Consider the following 25,529-nt stretch of genomic DNA (forward strand, 5'->3'; position numbering starts at 1 on the left):
CCTTGCGCTGCTTCTTGTTTTGCGCAACTGTGCCTGTTCAATGCTCTGTTCCGCCGATCCAGGGAATCGCAGTATGACCTTAGAATTCTTCACGGGCTTTCCCACCCATAGAGCTGGCGAGCACTTCCAGCCGCCGACTGCCAGTGAGGGATATCTGGCCTGCTCCGAATGGTGTTCTCCCTGGGCTGGCACACAAACGTGGGTAGTGTTTTGTTTTTTTGGGTGGGTAATACCATGTTCCTCTAGTTTGATATGCCCATGATCCCTTCAGAGGGGGAGTGTCTCCCTACTTCGGCGGTGGGCCAAGGGGGATGGTTGCAGAATCCGAACGTTTAAATGTGACACCTGGGGGTGAGGAGCGGGACACTGCGGCCCAGGAGTGTCCCAGTACTGATCTGTGGGCGAATGGCACTCTGTCGCTCCTGCCATCACCGCCTCTCTCATTCCAGGCGTAAAGTGGATCTGGCCCCCGCACTGCCACTATCGGGGGGGGGGGGGGGCACATCGTTAATAGGACCAGGGCGAACAGTGGTTTCGCTCTCCCTCTCGGTCGGCACCTTACCGGAGGATGTCGGTTGCTTGACTCTGTGTGCTTTCATGCATTGGGAAGCGCTGCATGTAAGATTCAGGTGACTCGCCTACAATCCATGCCCGAGGGCACTCTAGCGGACGGATGACCCCTCTGTCCTCGCGGAGGTGTGGGCAGGGCCCCCAGACAGGCATTGCATCTCGGGCAAGCCCACCAGGGCTGTGCTAGCTTCCTGGCATCTTCAGGATGGGGGATCCGCCTCCCCCCCTGAGGCCCGGGGCTCGGGGTGGGGGGGGGTCCACCCTGGTCTGCCGCAGTGCTGTATTAGCAGGGCGGGGCTGCCAGTTTCATGCTTCTAGGCTGTTGCGGTCTCCGAAGCTGAGTTGCAACTTCCTCCTCGTAATCTGGCCCGCCCACTTTAAGAGGCGCGCGGTGCCCGGCCCGTGGTGGCCTCTACTCTTTCGTTGCGTTTCTCAGGTGATGGATGAGCAAGATTCTTGATTTTTCAGTCAGAATGTGCGCAATGGGCTTCTGGCGCTCACTTCTTATTTTGATGGCAAACCGGAACGATTTAAAGCAGTTATTACGCCAGACTCCTTAGATCACCAACTGAGCTCACATAGAGGCTAGCATGCTGCTGTGTGCACAACAGCGCCCCCCGTATTTTATAGAAAGTGAACCTACCCTGACCAAGCAGTGTAAATGACACCGCTCAATAGATCCACTTTCACACACGGACACAATTGACCGTTCGCCTAGAATACAACACACATTGTTCAGAGAAACATAATGAATTCAAGGTATCACCAAAATCCCTAAGAGCATACCTCTTTGTGTTTGGGAATATCTAAAATACAAGACGGGACATCTCTCTGCCTCAACCATGAAAAGCAAAACACCTCATCACAACACGGCTGACAGCAAGGCCAATAATTTGAAAGCAATATGGAAACCCACAAGAACACCTTCTAACGTGTTGACTAACCCTCCGTTTTTCTCTACCTTGCTCAACAGGAACAAACTCCAAAGAGCCAACTGCACACACAGCTTTTAAAAAGAACCTCTCCCGTGACATTGAATAACACAAAATTACACTTATTACTCCAATGGCATACTAGCCAATGGCAATGCACGCCCACACTTAAGGCATGAGGTTACCTCTTTGGAGATCAAGACCTTGATGTTTCCTACATTTCTCACCTAGAAAGGTTTCACAAACAAAGAGCTTAGATTACTTCTGATTTGCACATTTATACAAAGCACTGCAATCTTGCCTTGCCCTCTGCAAACAATCCAAACCCAGTGGCTCTTTCAGATCTGCCAGAGAGCCTGACTACCATGCACATTATACAGGACTCTCAGACTTGGGTGTGTTTTTCTCCAGTATCTAAACGACATTGGGAAAGTTGTGCCATTCTGTGGTTATGACTTCTTAGCAAAGCATTCATCTATAGCAAACCTTCTACCATTGTCTGAGCGCCTATCGTCTTGTCCAATTGTTTGCTATTGTCTCGTCTCTCTCTATCTTGCCTGCTTGCGCCCCTCCCTGTGACCTTCTCTAGTGTTTCTCCTCTCCCTACCTCCCCTTCCTCTTCCCTCCTCTCCCTACCTACTCTATGGTGCTCTCTGTTTCTCCTACCTTTTCTAACTGCTTCTCTATCGACTATCCTGCTCTCCTCACTACATCTGGTAGGAAGAAGTTTAAAAAGGACATCCTAGTCTCCAACCCAGGCCTCCGTTTCAAGGACACCTATACCAGTGCCTTCTCTAGGCAAACCCTCACCAACATCCTCTTTGTTGTTCTCTCACCAGACCTATGGACTCTTCATATGGTCTCTGTGCTTTCTCCTCTCTCTTCTTCTCCCATTAATGGTGGCACCCGGTGGGAGGCCCTCCTGGCCTCCTTCGACTCCTCTAAGATCATCATAAATGTTTACCTGAATGGTATTGTCTAGGTCCAAGGTCCTCAGGCCAATCTTCTCCTCTTTGATAGACGCTTCTCACACCTCATGAATTTCCTTCCTTCTCCTGCTGTCCCTTCTCTCCCCCCTCCATTGCTTCCTTGCCCTCTCTGCCTTCCTCTTCTGCTCCCCGCCCCTCGGGCCTCTTCTAAATTTCCGCAGGGCGGACCACTGATTTCTACCCCTCCCTGGAAGTCTTTCAACGACGACAACCTTCTCCATATTGCCGCTCTTAACTCTCGCTCAGCTGTCAAACACTCCTCTGACATCTGCTGCCTCCTGGAAAAACTCAACCTTGATGTCTGCGGCCAGCTTTGTCATGAGCTTTGACACTCTCCTCCCTGACAGCTACAAGATGCTCTCCGCGCTCAGGTGCAGCCGTTCTGTAGGGAGTGTAGCCCTGATCTTCCCCAAGTGGATTCCTGCCTCTGTCATTCCTACGCAGGCTTACTCCTCTTTGGAATGCCTCGTCTGCAGTCTCTCTCTCAGGCCTCGTCTGCAGTCTCTCTCTCTCTCTCCCTCTCTCCCTCTCTCCCTCTCTCCCTTTCTCCCTCTCTCCCTCCCTCTCTCTCTCTCTCTCTCTCTCTCTCTCTCTCTCTCTCTCTCTCTTCTCTGTTTCTGTCTCTCTCTCTCTCTGTCTCTCTCTCTCTTTCTGGTACATCCTCTGACACAATGGCCTGCTCCCTGCTCCAAAGGCAATACCGGCTCACATCCAAGTCCGTGTCTCTGCGGCATCTACCAACTCGGCCAAAATCCTTAAAATCTGTAAGAAGCTGGCCAATCCTGCTGCAGTTTCTACCTCTCCTGTCCCCTCCCAGGCCCTCTGCACGGCCCTGGCTTCTCATTTCATCTCTAAAACTCAGGACATCCTGTCCTCTCTCTCATCCTCTCCCCCTACCCCTTCTAACCCCTGCTCTTCCTCTGGCCCTTCTTCGGCCACCTCTCCTCCCTCCTTCTCTGCCTTTCCCCTGTTCTCCCCAGACAAGGCTTCTAGACTAATCTGATCTATGAAAGTCTCGTCAAAACAGGTTCAAACCTGTTCCTCCAAAACCATCAAGGACCACATTGACACCTTGGTCCCTGCTCTGGCTGACTTCTGCAACTGCTCCTTCACCACTGTAGTCTTCCCTTCCCCCCTGAAGCACTCCCTTGTGCACCCCCTTCTTAAGAAACCCTCTGCCGACCCGTCCTGCCCGGCTAACTATCGCCCTTCCTCCATCACTCCTTTCTGGGCAAACATCTGGAAAAGCTGGCCATCTCCCAGCTTAATCTTGACACTGAATCTGTTGGTAGTCTCCATGACCATCAGTCTGGCTTCAGAGCTGCCAGAAGCATGAAAACCACTCTCCTGAACATCAATGAAGACCTGCTCTCCAACCTCGATTCCAACACCCCATCTGTCCTCATCTTACTTGATCTCTCTTCTGCCTTTGACACGGTCAATCCTGCTCAATTGTCTCCGTGATAAACTGGGTATCACTGATAAGGCTAACCTCTTTCCTCTCTGATCGACCCTCCCAGGTCCAACTTGGGTCCTTCCTCTCCTCTATTGCTATCTCTACAGGTTGTGTTCCCCAGGGGTCTAACCTCTCTCACTGGCTGTTCAACCGATAGCTGGCACTTCTTGCCCATCGCATTACCTGGCACTTCTTGCCCACCACATTACCGCTCTCTGCCCCAACTTTCAGTGCTATGCAGATGACACTCAACTCATTTTCAGGCTCCCGTCTGCCACTGCTTCTCTTTCTCTCATCTCTGACTGTCTGTCTGCTATCCAGGAGTGGGGTGCTACCAAAGATCTCTGCCTTAATGCCAGTAAAACTGAGATTCTCCTCATTGGCACACCCACTCCCTCCTTTCTTTTTGCTCTCTGGCTGGCCTCTTTTGGCCCTCTTCCTGCTCCCACCTGAGAGGCTAAAAACCTTGGTGCCCTCTTCGACTCCGCAATCTCCTTCTCTCCTCACATCTCTGACGTCTCTAAGAAGTCACACTACCAGCTGCACCTCCTCAGGGGTATTCTTCCTTTCCTCTCCTTCCCCCAGAGCTCACTGTCTCCAGAGCTCTGGTTCTCTCTAGGCTACTGCAACAGCCTCTTTCTAAATCTGCCTGCTTCTACTCTCCGCCCTCTGCAACTCATCCAGAACAGGACTGCAAGACTTGTCCTTGGGCTCAAGCCCAAGGATTGTATCTTTCCAGGACTGAACTCTCTGCATTGGCTCTCAGTGGCTGCAAGGATTAAGTTCAAAACTCTTTGCATTTTCCACAAGGCCTTCTGGGGCCTCAATACCTTCAACTCTCTCTTCTTAAACATCTTCCTTCTCAAGCTCTTCGCTCATCCGCCTCCAACTCCCTCAGGGTCAGTCACTTCTCCAAGCAACGTGTTGGTTGTAGATCTCTTTCTTCGGCTGGGGCCTCCCTCTGGAACTGCCTCCCTGAAACTTGAGGAGAACCATCTCCGGTTCTGTAAGCACCTCAAAACCTTCCTCTTTGCTTCTGCTTTCTCTCCTCCTCTCCCCTGCTGAACTGCTGGCTGAAACTGAAACTGCACTGGTCACCTGACTGCCCTCTGATCTCTGGCCCAGGTCCCCTCCCATGCTGGTTGCACACCTGCACTGCCTCCCTGGTAACCCACGCACTTGAGGACTGTTTTCTGTATCCCTACAGTCCCCTACCAGCACTTGACAGCTGATGTGTGCACTTGCCCTTGCACTTGCCACCAGCTGGCCACACCTTATACTTATTGCTTTTATTTATTCTATTATTTTTTACGGTCAATCCCATGTACTGCACTGCCCCCTACCCCCCTCTGCACTTTTCCCCTTCCCCCTTCCCTTGCATTTGCGTGATCTCTATCACCTGGCCTAGTAAGATCGTTGTCCGTCTTCCCTCTGTTCCCCCTCCCTTGCACTGTCGCGCCTTGAAACACTTGTGTATAGACGCGTTATAAATACCATATCAAATCATGGCAGTGTTGCACAGTACAAATCCTAATAACATAACATTTTGCTCTTCGAATGCTGAAAGGGCAATCAGTCTTGTTCCAGTATGTCTCAATATCCCTTGTTGCAAGCAGAAGGACTATGTCTAAGGTGGAACAGGCATAATTGTTAAGACCTATCTCGGCCCTTATCCTCAACAACAACTTGCTGCTCTACTGCCAATCAACAACCCCATCAGCAGTGTCAATTCCATAGGGATCTTATTCAATTACCTGTGAACAGTTTCATATTTCCATACCATATGAAAAAAGGACACCAACCTGGGCACAACTCATCTTAAACAGTCATTTTTTGGAATAATAAATTCAGTTCAAGTATTTGTGTTGAATGAGTCATACAGATGTAGCAACTTCCCTTTCATACTGTAGACAATCCCTCCAATAGTCTTTCTGAGCGGTCACCCATGTCATTAGACGGCCATTAACTCAACTCAAATAATGATTTGTTAGTGAATTAAGTCAATATCCTATTAAGGATATCATTAATTTAATTTCTTCATCAAAGTCACTCTGTGAGGTCCTGTGGATCTCATGGTCTGTCCTGGGATGTTTACCCACAGCGTGAAGGAGCTGCAGTTATTTAATAATTCGCCTCTAGAGCAAATGAGTCCCCTTATGATTTTATATGGCTTTAATCTGCCACTTTCAGGGTCGCCTTCTAGTGACTTAACACTCTTATTTGTCCCAATCTCGAAAACCATTCAGGGCAGAAATACCCTTCAGTCAAGCTCGGATGGACCCATCGACAAGAAGCGAGGGCTGCAACCGGTCCATCCACCCTCAGCACTGTCTGAAATGAGAATGCACATTGCTGTTACTGTTACAGAAATGTCAACCATGGATAAAATATGTGCATTATCGGAACAAAGTATAATTTGGGTAAAATCGGAGCATTGTGGTAAATGACCAAAATATGTTCATTACGCCAGAAGAGCTCTGGGCACTGGGAAATTAGGCACATCATTGTGGCATTGATGAATATACATAACGGGGGCCTGTGGAAATTGGTGATACCCTTTTACTTGGACATTGTGGAAACTGATGAGGTAGGCTGAATGTCATTGAGTAGAGAACGCAGATATTTCTTGATAAGGGGATATCATGTCCTGGGAGGATAGCTCAGCGTCAATGTGCTTGCCTTGGAAACAAGACAACACAAAGCAACACAGGTTCAATCCCCGGGTCCGTGCTTAGAAACCTCTGGGTATTAAGCTTGTTCTAAATATGCAACTAAGACATATTCCTGCAACAGCACCCCGATGCCCGGGCTGTGTGAGCGCTTTAAAAATGCAAATAAAAAATAAATAAAAATCTTTTGGCATCTCGACAAACGTGTTATGGTTTTGTGCCGACTGGTGCAATTGTATGCCAGAAGAGCATACAGAAAGAAGTATGAGCAGGCATTAGGATATAGTGGATCGTGCTTATGAATTTGGGTAGTTGCGTGCTAACATCTGAACTATCATGTGCTTGGGAAGCATTCAGAGATTTGAAGCTATTGTTTTGATATATGTACTGTGTCTGAGGTGTACTGGCACAGATTAGCTAGTATGGAATTGTTATCAGATTTACTAGTACTCACTAGTACTAGTGAACCAGATCTTTCTGTGTCTCACTGCAAGGAGCTACATTCATGTACACCACTGACAAATATATGGCATTTAAGCTCAAGCTGCCCTCAGAAAAACCATCCAATTATCAGTGATGTTCAAGTAAGACCATACACTCTAAAACGCTCCATTTGGCATAGTTCTTCTCAAGCACATTGGAAGGGGGCCAGTATATTAAGAGTGAAAATCCCCTTGTAAATCCCATACAGTTTTCACCAAAATTATTTTCTCTGTGGATAAACACATAACTTGTCACAATACGGATCCAAAATTCCTTGTGGGATAGCCCCCACCCCACCTCTATGAACATTCCTTAAATATGATGCAGTGCAGACCAAAGTTACTGCCCTATGAGCTTCAAAGTGCATCATTTACTGCAATCTCTCAAAATAAAATCCTTGGAGGAAAAACCCTAAACCCCTGCAACACGATTTTGACATTCATTAATATTTCTCTCCACATGTGGTTTATTTAGAATGCATCATTTGTCAAATCCTTTACTAAATAATCAGAAGAGTTGTGCTATATAAACACCTTTTAATACATAATTTAAAACAGATACATTTTTTACGAATATCGCCAGTTTAGTGTAATCCAAAACCTTCTGATAACATTAGGTCGGGTTCTCTTTAGAATACCCCATTTGCTGCAAACTGTGGGCTACATTGACCCACTGAACAGAACTTCACCAAAACCAAGCTGCATTTACGCAGCAACAGCAAAATGGTTGCGCTGGCTCCTGTGAGCACCATGTGCAGCAACAAAAATAATGCTGCACTGTCTTGCCAAGCATAAATTGGGCAGGATGGAACAAGGGGACACTCTGAGGGAGCGTTCCATTGTGTTCTGACATATACAAAAGGAATAAAGTGAAAAAGCAGCGTTGCTTTGCTGCAAGCCCAAAGTTCCCCTTAAAAAGGAACCGTTTTCACCTTTAAAAAATGCTGCTCTGACGTTATTTCCATCTGTTCTTCCTTAAACCACTGTGATTAATAAGGCCCTGCCATGCCCAGTATATCTCATTGTGCTTCAGAAAACCCAGGCATGATTTCTAAATGACAGGCCATGTCAAACCAACTCTGAGAAAATCAACAGGAAGCTTCACTTTTCCTGCATGGGAAAACGCGTTAATTTCATCACAAAGTATCAAACCTTAGTAGTTCAAAAGAAACTCCAGCTATCTGAGCCATGTCAATTTCATTGCATCTGCTTCAAACAAAACTCCTGGATACAAGGAAATAACTATAGCTGCAAGACAGTGTGGGAATCCAGAGGGGGATGCAAAACCGAATCTAAAAAGAAATGCCAGCTTTTTACCACACATGTAAAATGGGCTTTGCAAACTCAAGGAGAAAAATGCCTCTTTTTAAAAGTAAACTGTTGAATGAAAGTCTGCCATTATCTAGCAATGTGAAGGGGTTTCTTGCTGGGGAAAATACACATATGGGTTATTTTATCCAACTGGCTTGTTTAATTCCGGCCCATATGCAAGAAAGTAAAACTGTTAAACCATATTGGATGGATTTTGCAAGTTCCAAAAGAAAAATAGGTTTCTGCTTGGGGGGATGCTACCAACAGGACGGCCTCTCTCAGCAGATACTAACACCCCAGTGATAATTACTAGGTTGGGCAGAATCTAGTCTAGGCTGCACCCACGGACAATGGAATTTCCAGGACAAGGAAGTGTGAAGTGGGGAAGGGGCAATAAACCTTCAATTAGGCTGGAAAACCCTCACCTTGCTCTGGAGGAAATGACAGTTGGTGGCAGCTGAAGAAAGAAAAAATGGTCTAGTGACAAAGTACTGACTGCCATTTGCTTCAAAAGACTATTTATGAATAAGAATGTAAAGACTTTTATCTGTGCAGCAAGACTTTGTAAAAATGTAAACATTTCGCAGATTAAAAGTGATTTTATGGGCTTTCATTTAAGACATTGTAGAATTGACTGACCCCTTGGGAATAGAAATGGCAAAGAATCAGGGATTACAAGGAAAGTATCCATGATGCCAATGCAAAATTCTATACTTACATCCATTATGTTAATCCACACGTGTATAAAGTTATTGAATTTTAGGCTGAGTCGTTCATACTCAAAATTACCAAAAAGTATCAGAAGGACAAAACAATGTCGCACGGATTGCAGAGTTGGTGTCACGATCCATGCCCCTGAACCCTTCAGCTATAACAGCCTCCTGGCAGCAGTGGGGATAAAGCCCTTCACATTGGCCCCAAGGGCCTTAAAACTCCATCAGAAAAATACATGGAGTCAGTCATGGCATTTTTGGCGCCAGGCTCATTATCCGGAAATAAAGTAATACCAGTGTTGGACCTTAATCCAACATGGAGGCCTATTACACAGCTCAGTTTTTTAGAACCAAGCCATGAGGTCTAGTGTTTTGGGTGTGGCTGGGCCTGGAACTACTTGCCCTGGAACTACTTGGCCTGGAACTACTTTACCTGGGCTATTTAAACCACATCCAAACAGCAGAACACGCTTCGCGTTATTGTGCACTCCTGCAGCGTAATGCTCACCATGTCCAGCTCCTGCTCATCTGCTTCTCTGGCGGCCCGATCCTGAAGTCCTAGATCCGGATTCCATTAATAACCTGGAAGAACAAGAACAGCATTAGCGAGCAAGGACACTTATCTGTGAAGTAACCAGCCATGTGTAACGCTCACCTGGCTCCCACGGAGGCGCTGGTCTGGTCTGGGTTGCTGTGGCCTCTTCAAGCGTGATGTGCAGAATTCGGACCACCGATTGAACTGGACCCCCAAATCTTGCTTGTCTGGCCCGTAGGAATATCCTTCTGCAGATGAGAAAGGGGATTAACTGTCTGCTGAATAGTGTGCTTGCTGCCCCCTTTCCCCCTTTGTTCTTCTCTGATTCCTCCAAAACCCCCGGTTTAAGCTCACCTTATGGTTTGGAAGGATGAACTCTCCATCCTGCTTCTGGTGCAGGGGCGCGCGTTCATCCAGTTACTTCACTGGTTTTCAGAATGGCGCTGGCACATCCACTTGACTTTTCTGAGCGATACGCCGTAAGTATGAAGATGCAAAAGTTCAAGTGTGAGCCTCCTTTTCTGTCCTTTATTTCAGGTGCAGAACAAAGGCGATGCGTTGAGGGGTTAAATTGCCGGTGGTAAAATCAGGTGAGTTAGTGATGAGGGCGACCCCTCTAAATGTCTTTATAATTCCCCAGTAATGTCTTTTGTCCTTTCCCCATAGGGGCCGGGGTGCGGTACCTGCCAAAGATGCGGCGCCGACCCGAGATGTGGAATGGTTCACCAAGAAAAGCCGGTAAGTAATATGGCTGAAAATTCGGCTTTCCTCTTGTGTTCCCTTGCTCACCTTTTGTCTCTTCTTCTCTCCCCTAGGTGCAGAGATGTGGCGACCGGTGCTGAGAGCCGCGATGGAGCCGGGAAGCGTCTCGGGAACAGGTGAGTGAAGCGCGGCGCTGCAGCGAGCAACGCAGTGCTTTTAAATGGAAGTCTTCCTTCAGGAATGCTGGCGTGAAGATTCCGGATGCAGGTAAGAAGGTTGAATAAGTTCTTGGTTTTCACCTTTCTCTTCTCTTATTCCCTTACAGGTGTTCCAGGTTCGAGGCGGGCGTGGCTGGAGTCCAGGTGCAGGAGCAGACACGGTGAGAGTTCAGTTGCTGGGATGCAGAACAACGCGAAGCACGTGTGGCTGTCCGGGCGTGGCTTAATTAGCTTTGGAAGAAGTTCCAGGTGAGTATTCTTCCACAGCCCCACCCAAGTAACAAAATAGTTCCTTCAGAAAAATAGTCCCTCCTAAGCCTCATTTGGCTTGGTTCTTCATGCAGCATGGTCTGCATCAGGTGAGTGTGCAGCATGGTCTGCTTCAGGTAAGTGCACCAAACACTTCCCCTTATGAGTCTGGCGCCTATGGCGCCAGGACTGATGCCCAACATGAGCCTGGCGCCAGGACAGAGTCCAAAGAGCCCCTAGAAAGGGCCGCTGGGCTTTTACCTGTGGGCGTGATGCCTGCTCCCGGGGGTGCTGGGCCTGGCCTGGTGCTCTGGGGGTAGGCATCATGACAGCACTCCCCCCCCCCCCCCCAAGGCCCCTCCCAAGGCCGTTTCCCCAGGAGGTTTCGGTTTGTTCGGGAAATTCCGATGGAACCTTTTTACTAGCTGAGGTGCATGTACGTGGTCGGTGGGTTCCCAAGATCTTTCCTGAGGCCCGTACCCCTTCCAATCAATTAGATAGAAAAGTTTTGATTTTGAGATCTTAGAGTCCAAAATGTTCTTCACCTCGAATTCAGGCTCCCCATCTATCTGGATTGGTTCTGGTGGCTTTATTAATCTGGTTCCTGGTTGCACTGGTTTCAAAAGCGACACATGAAAAACGGGGTGAATCCGCATGTTAGCTGGTAGATCTAGCTTGACTGCCACTGGGTTCATTATAGCTTTGATCGAGTAAGGGCCTAAATACCTTGGATTAAAAGTCTGAGGTCCCTTGAGCGATAAGTGTTTGGTAGCCAACCATACTTGATCCCCTGTTTGGTATGGAGGCGCCTCCTTTCGATGCAGATCTGCATTCTTTTTGTATTTCCCTTTCGCATGTTGTAAGTGTGCAGTAGCATCCTTGAAGGCTTGAGCAATCGTAGAATGCAAATGGTCCACTGCGGGCATTTCGAGGCTCAAAGGTGAGTCCAAGTCTGAAGTACGAGGGTGATGTCCATATAGGGAATAAAAGGGGCTCTGACCATTTCCAGAGTGTATCGAGTTATTGTATGCATATTCAGCCACCCATAAAATATCCTTCCAATTAGCCTCCGATTGGTGCAACATACATCGTAGATATTGTTCAAGGGTCTGGTTCGTTCTCTCCGTCTGACCATCGGTCTGTGGGTGGTGGCTGGTTGAGAGTCTTACGTCGATTTGTGCCAGTTGACAACACTTTTTCCAAAAATGAGAAATAAACTGGCTTCCCCGATCGGAGATTAGTATGGACGGGGAATCCATGCAGACGGATGATATTTTCGAGGAATTCCTTGGCAAGAACAAAAGCTGAAGGTAATCCTTTCAACGGAATAAAATGGGCCATCTTGGAAAATAAATCCACCACAACCAGAATAGTATTGTATCTATTACAAGAGGGCAGGTCCGTGATAAAATCTAGTGACAAGGTGTGCCAAGGTGCTGGTGGAATGTCTAAGGGTTGAAGAAGACCGGGGGGTTTTGTTTTTTTACCTTTGTTTTGGGTGCAGACTCCACAGGACATCACGAAAGATTTAATATCCTTTCGCCAGGACGGCCACCAGAATTGTCGTTTAATTTTTTCCTCTGTTTTGGCAATGCCAGGATGCGCTTCCATCAGAGTATCGTGATGACGCGAAATAACCAGTTCTTGCAATTCCTTTTCTGGCAAAAATAAACGTCCTTGGAAGTAAGGTAAGCCATCGTTGATTGAAAAGGCAGACCCCCTTTTGATCCAATCCTGCAAGGCTGAAGAGTCCAGGAATAGTTTTACCCGTGCTTGAATGTCTTCAAGGGTTTGTAAAGTGGTTATCCCCAAGATTCTTTGTTCGGGAATTATCAGCACAGGTTCTGAGTTTGTGTCCATTTCTCCCATTCCAATTCGAGATAGCGCGTCCGCCTTGCCATTCTTACAGCCGGGACGGTAGGTGATTACAAAATCGAACTCAGCAAAGAATAAAGCCCGTCGGAGCTGTCGTGAAGACTGAGCCTTGGCAGTTTTTAAATATTGTAAATTTCGGTGATCAGTGATCACGGTGATGGTATGCCTGGCGCCAAGAAGATAATGCCGCCAAGCCTTAAAGGCGGACTTAATGGCTATTAATTCCTTATCGGTGATTGTATAATTTATCTCCGGCGGCAAGAACTTTCTGGACCAAAATGCTACGGGGTGCAGTTGGTTGGTTTCGGGGTCTCTCTGAGACAGGACAGCTTCCATGGCTAAGCTGAATGCATCGGTTTCGACTATGTATGGGAGATCAGGACGCGGGTGTTTCAAAATAGGTGCGGTCGTAAATTTAGCTTTTAATTTCTGAAAGGCCTGTTCAGCTTCCTCGGTCCATTCAAAACGTTTATTCTTCCGCAAGAGTGCAGTGATGGGTTGCATCACCCGTGAAAATTCCGGGATAAACCTGCGATAAAAATTGGCAAAACCAAGCATGCTTTGGACACCTTTCACCGAACTAGGTGATGGCCATTTGAGGATGGCATCCACTTTCCGTGAGTCCATTCGGACCCCTTTAGGTGTCAGGATGAATCCAAGAAACTCAACCTCGGTGGTATGGAAAACGCATTTTTCCAGCTTTGCAAACAGTTTGTGCTGGCGCAATTTCTCAAGGACGGCCCTGACATGTTTTCTGTGATAAGATTCCGAAGAGGAGTACACCAGAATGTCATCGATATACATGACAACACAGACATCGATGAGTTCCCGAAGGACATCGTTCATGAAGAATTGGAAGGCAGCAGGCACGTTGCACAACCCGAAAGGCATCACCTGGTATTCAAATAGTCCATATTTTGTACGGAAGGCCGTTTTCCATTCGTCTCGTTCTTTTACTCGTACCAGATGATAAGCCCCCCGGAGATCTAACTTGGTGTATATGCAAGCGTCCTTCACCTGGTCAAGGAGTTCAGGGATCAAAGGCAGAGGGTAACGATTTTTAACAGTTATTTGGTTCAATGCGCGGTAAGCGATACAAGTTCTAAGGTCGCCTTCTTTTTTTGGCACGAAGAACAAAGCCGAGGATGCCGGAGACTTTAACGGGCGAATGAAACCATTGGCTAGGTATTGATCTAAATATTGTCTCAAATGCAGATTCTCCGGCTCAGTAAGGGCATAAATCCTGCTACAAGGGGGTTGTGCACCGGGCACCAGATCGATTTGGCAATCGTACGATCTGTGAGGAGGTAATGTGTTTGCCTGTTCCTTTTGGAAGACGTCCTGAAAGTCTTGGTATTCCGGAGGTAGTTGCATGGAGACAGAGGTTACTGATGCTAGACTGATCTTCAGATTTTCTGGGTAGCAGGTTCGTGCACACTCCGGAAAGGTTATTCTCTTCGCTCGCCAATCAATTCGAGGATTATGTGTCTCTAACCAAGGGATTCCGAGAATAACCTGAAACTGTGGAGCCTTGATTACATCAAACACAACTGCCTCCCGATGGCCGTCCGGACCTACAAGTGTCACCTCAGCTGTGGAATGTGTTACCGGTCCCGAGGCAATTTCGGTTCCATCTACTGTGGTGATGACATCTTTGCTGGTTTTAGGACGCAGGGGAAGGTTAATCCTGGAGACCAATTCACGATCCACATAGTTTCCTATAGCCCCACTATCGATGTATGCCTTTATTGCATGCAACCGCTTAGGATGTTCCGGATCTACGAGGACCATTGGCACAGTGAAATGCGAGGTCTGAGAGTTTGTTTTCAAGCTCGGCAAGCAGACCCCTACGCTTGTCGGGCGGGGTCGTTTCCCGATACAGAGGTTTCATGGATTTTATCAGCGGCTCCCACCACCTTCCTGGGCGGCCTTGCCGGGCAATCTCGTAGAAAGTGTCCAGAGGATCGACAATAAAGACATAAGTGCATCTGCCGTCTTCTTTCACGTTCCTTTTGCGTTAAAGGTCCTTTAACTCCTCCGATTTGCATTGGCTCAGAGGCTTCAGCCCCCTTGAGGTTAGCGTGGGTCTTGACTAACACCCGGGTCTCAAACTTGGACCGATCTGCTTTTCTGTCCTCTATTTCAGGTGCAGAACAAAGGCGATGTGTTGAGGGGTTAAATTGCTGGTGGTAAAATCAGGTGAGTTAGTGATGAGAGCGACCCCTCTAAATGTCTTTATAATCCCCAGTAATGTCTTTTGTCCTTTCCCCATAGGGGCTGGGGTGCGGTACCTGCCAAAGATGCGGCGCCGACCCGAGATGTGGAATGGTTCACCAAGAAAAGCCGGTAAGTAATATGGCTGAAAATTCGGCTTTCCTCTTGTGTTCCCTTGCTCACCTTTTGTCTCTTCTTCTCTCCCCTAGGTGCAGAGATGTGGCGACCGGTGCTGAGAGCCGCGATGGAGCCAGGCATCGTCTCGGGAACAGGTGAGTGAAGCGCGGCGCTGCAGCGAGCAACGCGGTGCTTTTAAATGGAAGTCTTCCTTCAGGAATGCTGGCGTGAAGATTCCGGATGCAGGTAAGAAGGTTGAATAAGTTCTTGGTTTTCACCTTTCTCTTCTCTTATTCCCTTACAGGTGTTCCAGGTTCGAGGCGGGTGTGGCTGTAGTCCAGGTGCAGGAGCAGACACGGTGAGCGTTCAGCTGCTGGGATGCAGAACAACGCGAAGCACGTGTGGCTGTCCGGGCGTGGCTTAAATAGCTTTGGAAGAAGTTCCAGGTGAGTATTCTTCCACAGCCCCACCCAAGTAACAAAATAGTTCCTTCAGAAAAATAGTCCCTCCTAAGCCTCATTTGGCTTGGTTCTTCATGCAGCATGGTCTGCATCAGGTGAGTGTGCAGCATGGTCTGCTTCAGGTAAGTGCACCAAACACTTCCCCTTATGAGCCTGGCGCCTATGGCGCCAGGACTGATGCCCAACATGAGCCTGGCGCCAACGGCGCCAGGACAGAGTCCAAAGAGCCCCTATAAAGGGCCGCTGGGCTTTTACCTGGGGGCGTGATGCCTGCTCCCGGGGGTGCTGGGCCTGGCCTGGTGCTCCGAGGGTAGGCATCATGACACCATGAGTCCATCCTGCGCTTCGCTTACCTCGCCCATCTCCGGAGTTTGCCACAACCTGCAAAGATAAAGAAACAAGGACAGCATTAATAACAATTCTTACCTGGGCAAGCAGTGAGTCCTGGAATCACCCTGCGCTTCTCTTACCTCGCCCATCTCCGGGTTTCACCGCAACCTGCAAGGGAGAAGGAACAAGGTCAGCATTAACAAAGCACTTACCTGGGCAAGCAGTGCTTCGATCGCTCATCACTCCGGTACATCACTGCAACCTGTACAAAAAAGAGAAGAGAACACAGGTTAGCAATTAACACCAATAAACAGCGCAGAGCTCCACACATAAATAACTCACCGTGGTCTTTGCCATCGGCGCAGCAACTCCGAGATCGCAACCATCCCTGTGAAAACAAGAGACATTGTTAAGGAACAGCGTAGTGGAGCAAGACGCCGAGAAGACATAGAAAAAAGGAGGGAAAGAAAGAGACAAAATAAAGACGGAAAAGATATTATAACTCACCTGGAAGACAGCAAGCAGAGTTGGAGTCACAGCCGGTCTGGACCCGACATAAGGGCACACGGACCAGTGAAGCAACTAGGTCCACGGAACGCCCCCACAGCAACCACGCGCCCCTGCACAGAGACATAGGACGGAGAGTTCAATGCACAAAAACCTAAGCTGAGCAATAACCCCAAGGGAGGGGATTTGGACCAGAGGGAGGTGGGAGTCCACCCATCACAGAACCAGTATCTTAACCCTCCATTCTCCTGTTATCGGCGCTACCCAACATCTGGCACATAACCAAGCAGAGAGGGGTCTGGGATTGCGCTTAGACCTCCATCCAGCATCGTGTGGCGCCCCCGTAGATACCAGGTGAGCGTAACAGTTGGAGTGCTATGCTCTACATAAAATATGTAACCTGTATATATAATTTGCTAAGAGATTTCAACTGTATAAATGTACAGTTTTTGGCAAAATCGGATTTTGGCTAAAACACCTGTGGGAGGTTTTTGAACATTGTAAACTCACACCATAAATCTGCCCTCCTGCTTTAAAATCCAACCAGTTGAGAGCGAGGTGGAGACTAGCACCCTTGACCAATCCAGTCTGTTAGAGGTGTGCTTAGCTAAGCCTGCCCAGCCATATACTTTGATGATGTCACTATGATTTATAAATAAGAGTCCCTGACAAGACTTTAGACACGCACTCTTTCTGATTTTCCTGCACCACTGTTCCTGTTCCATTCATCCTGCTGAGTCCAGATTCCAACTACAAGGCCCAAGCATTGCTGACCCTACTCCAGGGCCCACTGAAAAACCCAAGCATTGCTGATCCTATCCCAGCAAGGCCTCAATTCTGAAATCCCACTAATATTCCCAAATAACCAAAGGGGAACGCTGGGGTTTTCTTTTGGGAAGCATTCTGAACTAGCCTGGCTTGGTGCCCACAAACTGCATCCAGAGGTACCTGTGCCATCCAGTGACCAGAATTACCATCCGGTGACCCGACCCTGCCCAGCTGTTTTTTGCCAAGCTGTCCTTTGCCAGGCGCGCTGCCATGTAGTGACCAGAACCATTGACGGTCCAAAAATCCCAAACTAAAAGTGGACTGTAAGTATAATCCCTACCCTATAGAAATCCATAGTGTACCTTGGCTTGCATTTGTCCTTATCCCACTCTTCAAGCCATCCTATCCTTATCCTGGTAACTTGTTAAAACTGTTAGAATTCTCTATGTTCTTGCCCTTGATCTCCAAGCGCTAGCGCCACTTTTCTCTTCATTTCTGTCTTGCATAGATCATAGGTCATTAACGATATTGTGTTTAAATAAATTAATTTTCCCTAAAGAAAAGGGGTACACTGTGTGATGGATTACAACTGCAGCATAACTTTTATATTCACAGGTGACGTTCCTCTTTTCTTAGCCATTAAATCTAGTTTAAGTAATATTTGCCTTTCACTTTTAAAGCCGATTTTCTCTTTTTCACTGCTATATTTTCCTAAAAACAAACCTCTCTACCTTCCAAATCTCTCTCAATTCACCAGCTACCCCCATTCGTTCACTGCTGTAATATTCTTGAGATATACCTCTATCCCCAAGACCAAAAACTGCATCACGATTTGCCTATTTCACCCGTTTCTTAAAGAAACCGTTTGAGTAAATTTACACAGAATTTGAAAGGAAATTGAACTTTTACACGTGTCATTTTGCTGCAATTTGTTTTAAACTTTCCATTCTGTTTTCAATTGTATGCTCTTGGTAATCCATTGCTGGTGATTGTTTGTGTCTATGCATTGTTTCTTTAGTGAGAAATTGTATTTACCTTAAAGTTTTAACCGCAGATTAATTATTTGTCCATTTCTGAGTGTCATTTCATAACATTGCAAGTGGTTTAAAATGCACTCTTATTTGGTGAGGCAAGGTCGTATTTGGATTCCGTTTTCTGCCTTTTATTTCTGATTACCTGCTGTGTCTTTCCGTTCAGAATTGATTATTTGTGGTTTGAGGGAACATTGCAGGGGGAAATCCTAACTTGAGTGCTATCTTTCCTAAATCAAAAAGTGCTCCTATTCCCTGGTGTTTTGTCTATGTTCCCCTAGAAGGTTAAACCAAGGGCATTGCTTACATTCTCATTGTAATTATCACCCCATTGGTGATTGCTGCCCCATATTAAACATTTTATGATTTCTTTTGAATTTTAAAATAAATAAATATTGCATTTTACCAACCAGCCTGGTTCATGGTCCATTGTGACCCTGGGTATTTGAAAAGGGGGTGTGATACGAGTTGTGTACCATCTCTCAAATTGAATCTGCATAAAATAAGGAGAAAAGCATCTCATTTGTGTGCTACATACTAGGCCGAGACCAAAAGAGTGTGTCGCCTGATTGAAATCCTTAACAAATTTGGGGGTTTGTCCGGAATTGAGTTTGGTTAGCACCCGTGGCAGTCTAACACAGAAGACTAACCTGCAAGGTAGTGATACTTTGTGTGGTTGGAATACTGTGTTACACTGCACAAGTGCGCCCCAAAAACAAATACTCTAATTACTTGGCCTATGTCTAAAAATTAAAGCTAAATCAACCCCAAAATAGACAGAAAGCAACAGAATACAGGTTACCTGTACATAAATAAATTACTAGAGAAAGAACATGTCCAAAATGAACGTAGTACAAATCAATATGGCTAGGGAGCACCTTCTGCACTATTATTTGTCAGAGGTGAGTCGCTAGAACAGGATGAAAAAGTCTGGCTACAAGAAATAACACAACAGGGCACAGCCATGAACCTGGACAAGTGGCAGGACTGTGGCCTATTACACCAAGCTTTGAGTGAGCTATATATGAACCCAAAAATTAAAGAGGAGCAAATCAAAATTGTTAGAATCGCGGCCTACATCTATCTCCAAATGGGAGTGATGTGGAAATGCATGAGGAAAACACAACTCTTGCGCAGAATCAAGTTGAACTATTAAATAAAATCCAGACTGATCTAAATTTAGCAGATCAAAAATTACAGAAGAGCCAAGAGTTGGAGGTAGAATCTGGAAATTATGTCATAAAATTAAAAGAGGATTTGGCACTCCAACAGCGGAATAATGAAGATCAAGAGACCCAATTAGAGGCATTGAAAGAGGAGTGTAAGGAAAAGGTTGACTCTCTGCAAGAAAGTCAATAGAAGTTAAATCAACAAATACATTTTAATAGAGCCTGCGCAGAGCAGGTAGTTACCCTACAAGATCAGATAAAGAAATTGAAAGAGGAAAATAATCAATTAATCATGAGAGACCTCCACTCGCAAGCAGAATTTGATCAAGAGCGCCAGAAATCCAATACCATATAGAAACAAAGGGTTGACCTGGCGGAACAGAGGGGCACCCTAACTCAGGAGAAAGACGCACTAGGCCAGGAAATAAGCAAGTTAAAAACAGAGTTACAAATTCATTGTTTTTGCCTAGATTTCCCTAGTGGCAGGATCTTTATCTTATTTCTACTATGTAATCTTCAATGAGGAGACCACACCTGCAGCTGCCGAAAATCCACCCACAAAGTTTTTTCTTCTTGTCTTTTATTTTCCTGGGCACTTGTTTATGCGCCCGTCTGCTGCACACGACTCTTGGAACATCTTCCCGGATGCAGTTGCAAAGAGCGTATATGCCTGAGCAAGGGCAACTACGAAGGGTGATGGTTGTTGGTTAGGACAGTTGGGGAAGTTAGAAGGGAATTGGGGTTGTCTGTACTATACACTGTATTACAAAACATTTCCATGGAGCTAGAGTACTCCTCACGGTGGAACTTGGAAAGATGGCTGATGGAGCCTGACGACACGTTACATTTGATGAAAGTGTTCGATGGAGGCCAAATGGATTAACATTTTGACCTGGAATGCTCAGGGCCTGAACAATTATGTGAAAAGAAATAGAGTGTACTCTTACCTTTATAGACACCATATCGATATAGCCTTACTGGAGGAGACTCACCTTACGGCAGAAAAGCAGATGCTGCTTGCCAGAAAATGGGGAGGGCGGATCACAGTCTCTATGTGCTCTGTATACGCTTGCGGAGTACTGACCTGGATCGCACCCACAGTGCCCTTTATAGTAACCCAGTTTAAAACAGACAACAAGGGCAGACTGGTGCTCATACAAAGGCTTTTGGAGAATGTGGACACCTGTTTGGTTAATCCATACACACCCAATCATAACACTGCAGCTTTCTTCCAGACCTTGTATCCAAGGCTGGGCCCTTACAGAAGTGGTAATGTCATATGGGGAAGGGGATTTTTATTGTATTATGAACCGTTGCTTAGACAGGTCAGACTCTGAATCTTGAGACCGGCCCCACCAGCCAGATCCCTCCAGACATTGTTAACATCATTCAAGCTGGTGGATGTCTGGTAGGACGCTCCACCTGGACACTACACATTACTCACACGTCCTCCTCACACGTTGTCCAAACTAGACTTCACTATTTCTTTGTGTGGAGTAACCTGATGGACGGATCGATGGCGGTAGAATATAAGAGTACGGTTCTGTCTGACCACGTCCCGTGCTGCTGCAGTGGCAGTATGCGCCTCAGAGGCCCCCTATCCAACATGGAAATTGAGAGGTGAGGACCTACAGGACATTGCTTTCAGACCACATTAAAGAGAGTATTGGGGAATACTTTCAACATAACAGCAGCAGCGTGAGCTGTGCGGGCACCCTATTGGAAGCTCTAAAGGTGGTTATTAGAGGCAGTGCAATTGCCAATGCAGGGGGCATTCGAGCAACACTTTCTAGGGAGTTGTCCTCCGATGAAGAGGCACTGCAAGCACTGATGCAATCCCATGCTGATCAATGGGATAGGGAAGCAAAGGAGGCATCATTGCGGCAACAATGCTGGAACTGTGTGGAACGCCTGGGCAAGCATAGCTATACCTAATACATAGAACGGGAATACGCAGAGGGGGACAAGCCGGGTAGACTTCTAACTTGGCTATGCAAAAAAGAACAACGCACACCCATCCACTCAATACGAACACAACATTGCGCCGCATGCAACACCCAGGAGAGTATTAACATGGATTTCTATGAGTTCTACCGTAGCTTATATCAAGACGCGCACAAGCACACTTCCACATCTACGTAGGAGGTCTTAAGTGAGATAGACCTTACTAGATTTAGCAAGGAGGCAGTACACGAACTAGAATCACCGATCACTTTAGAGGAACTGATAAACACAATCAGGCTGCTACCTACGGGGAAAACCCCAGGCTCAGATAGTATGCCGGGTGAATTTTATAAGGAATTTGCCACAGAATTGGCCCGTTATCTCCTAAACACTCAGACAGGGGTGTATGATTCTGATATTCTTCCGCTCAGCCTCAGAGAGTCAATAATAGTATCCCTGTTAAAACCCAACAAGCTGCTACAGGAGTGCAGCTCATACAAAATCATACTGGCAACGTTAGCTAATAGACCAAAAAAGGTAATACATACGATAGTGCACCCCGACCAAACGGGACATGTGCCGGGCAGACATATTTCCTGGAATCTGAGATGATTACATCATATTATGTATAGCATGTACTCTTGGGATACACTGTGCGCCATAGCGGCTCTAGACGCCATAAAGGCTTTCGATTCTATTACGTGGGACTGGCTACATTCCACATTACGGAGGCTGAGCTTTGGCCCGCGCTACTTACGGTGGGTGGAAATAATATTCGAAGATCCTCTGGCAAGAGTTCGGACAGGCAGCCACTTCTCGAAGCCCTGGGTACTGGAGAAGGGCACTAGCCAAGGCTGCCCACTATCCCCACTGTTGCACATTTTGGCAATTGAGCCGGTTGCTACATACTTGTGTAAGGAATACATGTCAGCAGGCATACAGGTTTTAGGGACGCACCATCTGATCTCTATGTATGCAGACAACACTCTCATATATGTGCAGAACCAGGAAGACAACCCAGAAGTTATAATAGAAGTACTTGTTTGCTTCTCCCAGATTTCGGGGCATTACAGTCAGTATGGACAAGTCGCCTCTGTTCCCATAGGCTGGACTAGCTAGAACACAACCTAACAAACTCTGAGTTGGCCCTAAAATGGAGTTACCCCACATTTCGGTATTTAGGGGTTGACATATATTGGGGGTTAAGAACTCTATAGCATTCTGGTCTAAATTGCCCCTTTCATTGTTGGATAGGGTGGCACTGTTAATAATTGTAGTTCTCCCACGGCTTCTGCATTACTTTGTGAATGTCCCCTATAATATACCCAAGTCCTTCTTTAAATCTACAGACTCTCTGTGCAGGGAATTATTGTGGCAGTGTCATGTCACGCGGGAGACTGGGGTCTGCCGCTCCCATTTCCTCCTGGCGAGTCTACCCGCGCGTTTGCTTTCGGGGACTCGCCGGGAGGGGACTCGCCGGGAGGGGAGCGACGGGCTACGGGGCTGGCGGCCTTCGGCGCATGCGCGGAAGACCTCTCTCTCGGTTCCGCGCATGCGCCGTGGACCGGGCTCACCTCCTTGGTGGGGCTTGCTTTCCAAGCCTCGTTATGGGTCCGCCGGCGTCGGGAAACGGAACGGCCTGCGTCCCAGGTCTCTCGGGCGCCGGCGGCCCATAAAAGAGGCCGCGAGGTTCAGCGAGTCGCGTCTCGACGCGGTTCGCTTTGCTCGCCTCGTTGTTCCTGCTTCCACACTTACCTGTGGCCTGTCCTGGGTCAGCCTGCCTCCAGCCCTTACCTGTGGCCTGTCCTGGGTCAGCCTGCCTCCAGCCCTTACCTGTGGCCTGTCCTGGGTCAGCCTGCCTCCAGCCCTTACCTGTGGCCTGTCCTGGGTCAGCCTGCCTCCAGCCTTTACCTGTGGCCTGTCCTGGGTCAGCCTGCCTCCAGCCCTTACCTGTGGCCTGTCCTGGGTCAGCCTGCCTCCAGCCCTTATCTGTGGCCTGCCCTGGGTCAGTCTGCCTCCAGCCCTTACCTGTGGCCTGTCCTGGGCTAGCCTACCTCCAGCCCTTACCTGTGGCCTGTCCTGGGCCAGCCTGCCTCCAGCCCTTATCTGTGGCCTACCTTGGGCCTGCCTGACTCCAGCCCTTACCTGTGGCCTGTCCTGGGTCTGCCAACCTCCAGTACTTACCTGGGTCTTGCCCTGAGTCAGCCAGCCTTCAGCTGTTCTCACTCTTCCTGTCTTGCCTGTCTCCGAACTTTATCCTGCAAACCTTTGGAACCATCTGCACCAATCGAACTCCTCTATCAACTGCAAATACCTCGCTGTTACACTGGACCTGGAAGATTCATGGTCTCGACAACCAACTCTACCTGGACTGTGGTGTCACCCAGCTGAGCCTTCAATCCTCTTGTCACGCTTTTCTGGAGAGTACTTAACGTGACATTGGGGGTCGGTCCATCCTTCACCCAGTTCCTCTTTTGGGTGGTGGAGAGGCTGATTCCTCGTGCCGCTATTTCATCAGTTTCCGGACTCCAGACTGGCAGCCTCTGCAAGACCATCCACCAAGACTACAGGTACGCGGTCCTCTAGGGCCAATCAGCTTGACAGGCAGAACGGTAGGTGTAGGATAGTACTAGCTACACTACAGAGACCCTACAAAGGAGGCATTAGGATGCCAAGCCTTGAGATGTATTAGATAGCTGGACAGTTGCAGTGTGCGGTGGGATGGCTGGCCGATGAACCCACCTTAGACACAGGGTTAATCCAATCCGCAGAACTGCACATCCTTCTAAAAGAAGAGCTGTGGATCAGAAAGCTGAGAGCAGTTAGCCACCCCTACTTGGCACACGGTTGTGGGACAGGGAAATGACATTACTTAAGATGAAAGACCCATTCTCGCTACAGAACCCCTTGGACTCGCTAACCCCAGATGAAACTCAGGTGTATCAGGGCATTCAGACACACTGGGAACCAAAGGGGGTTGCAGCAGTGGGGGATCTTCTCACTGACACTGCTTTCACACCCTTTCAGGAGCTAGTTGACACCATGGGTCTACATCTGAGCCAATTCCTGCTGTACCGAACCATCTAAAATGTGATTTACGCAGGTGGCCTGCGTATGGGGAGATGTTGGAAGCACACACTGCATTAGATGCCCTGTACGACATTGCCGAAGGTACACAGGCTATCTCTAGGCTGTATGCCTTTCGCCTCGCGGGTAGACCCTTACTCGAGACAACCATAAAAGCTAGATGGGAGGAGGAGCCGGGAACCCCTATCCAAGACACGCGCTAAGCGCATATACTGCGCAATTGCAATTGATCCAATTGTATCTAGTGCATCGGGGATATCCGACATCAGTCAGGATATTCAAATTCCCTGAAGGAGAGGCACAATATTGCCCTAGGTGTGCTGCCTCTGAGGCAGGCATGCTGCACATGTTCTGGTAATGTCCTACGGCATTACTGGGAGAATATAGCAGATGGAATGTAAAGAGGTAACCTTAATATACGCCTGCTATCGCCCGCCGCTTGTATGCTTGGACGCTTTACATGCCCTGCACATTTGCGTTCTGCCGCTAGGATGAAAGATTTGGCGTTTGTACTGGCTAAGCGCAGGATAGCAATGACATGGAAGTCTCTGAGGGGTCCCCACATAGAAAACTGGTGGCGGGATCTCAGAAAATGGGCGCTGGCTGAGACAACAGCATGGCGGACAGCAACATACTCAACAACACACTCAGCAACTCGGACGCTCACACGGACATAGCCGCATGGCGCACACTTACGCAATCGCTGTTCACATCATCGACATATGGAACAGGTGCCCCGAGCTACCTCACAGATGGATTAACTCTAGCAGAACATGGGAATAGTGTACTACATACTTGTACCACAGACAACACGAGAGGAGGGTGTTGGGGGTTAAAGGGAACAAATTGGTTTACCCCTGATGTATATATTGTGAGGGTATACGAAGCAACTATTGACCTAACACGATCATTTCTTTCTGTTTCTTTTTTGAGTCCTGTATACGTGTTAAAATCAATAAAATGTGTTAAAAAATAAATGTTTTAAGAATCTGTTACCAGATAGGCTAAATCTTCAATATTCCAGTACTCACTCCTCGCCACCCCCCCCCCACACACACACACACACACGAACCAATTTGGAGCAACTTTCGCTCCTGTCAACTACAGAAGATTTGATAAATAAATGAAAGTTTATTAAATGAGTCGACCTCTGTAGAAGCAATGACTTGGTCTCCTTGCAGAATTAAGAGCTGGTATTAC

The 25,529-nt window shown here is 47.5% G+C and overlaps 1 protein-coding gene across 2 annotated transcripts in view; it reads left to right on the plus strand.

Annotated features, from left to right (window-relative positions):
* The window catches only part of ASCC3 (activating signal cointegrator 1 complex subunit 3), a 2,962,611-nt gene that overhangs the window by 467,164 nt on the left and 2,469,918 nt on the right, over positions 1-25,529 (plus strand). The gene's annotated exons all lie outside the window — the stretch shown is intronic.

The sequence above is a fragment of the Ambystoma mexicanum genome, chromosome 4p (assembly GCF_040938575.1).
Source record: "Ambystoma mexicanum isolate Mex_15411 chromosome 4p, UKY_AmexF1_1, whole genome shotgun sequence".
Lineage (NCBI taxonomy): Eukaryota > Metazoa > Chordata > Amphibia > Caudata > Ambystomatidae > Ambystoma > Ambystoma mexicanum.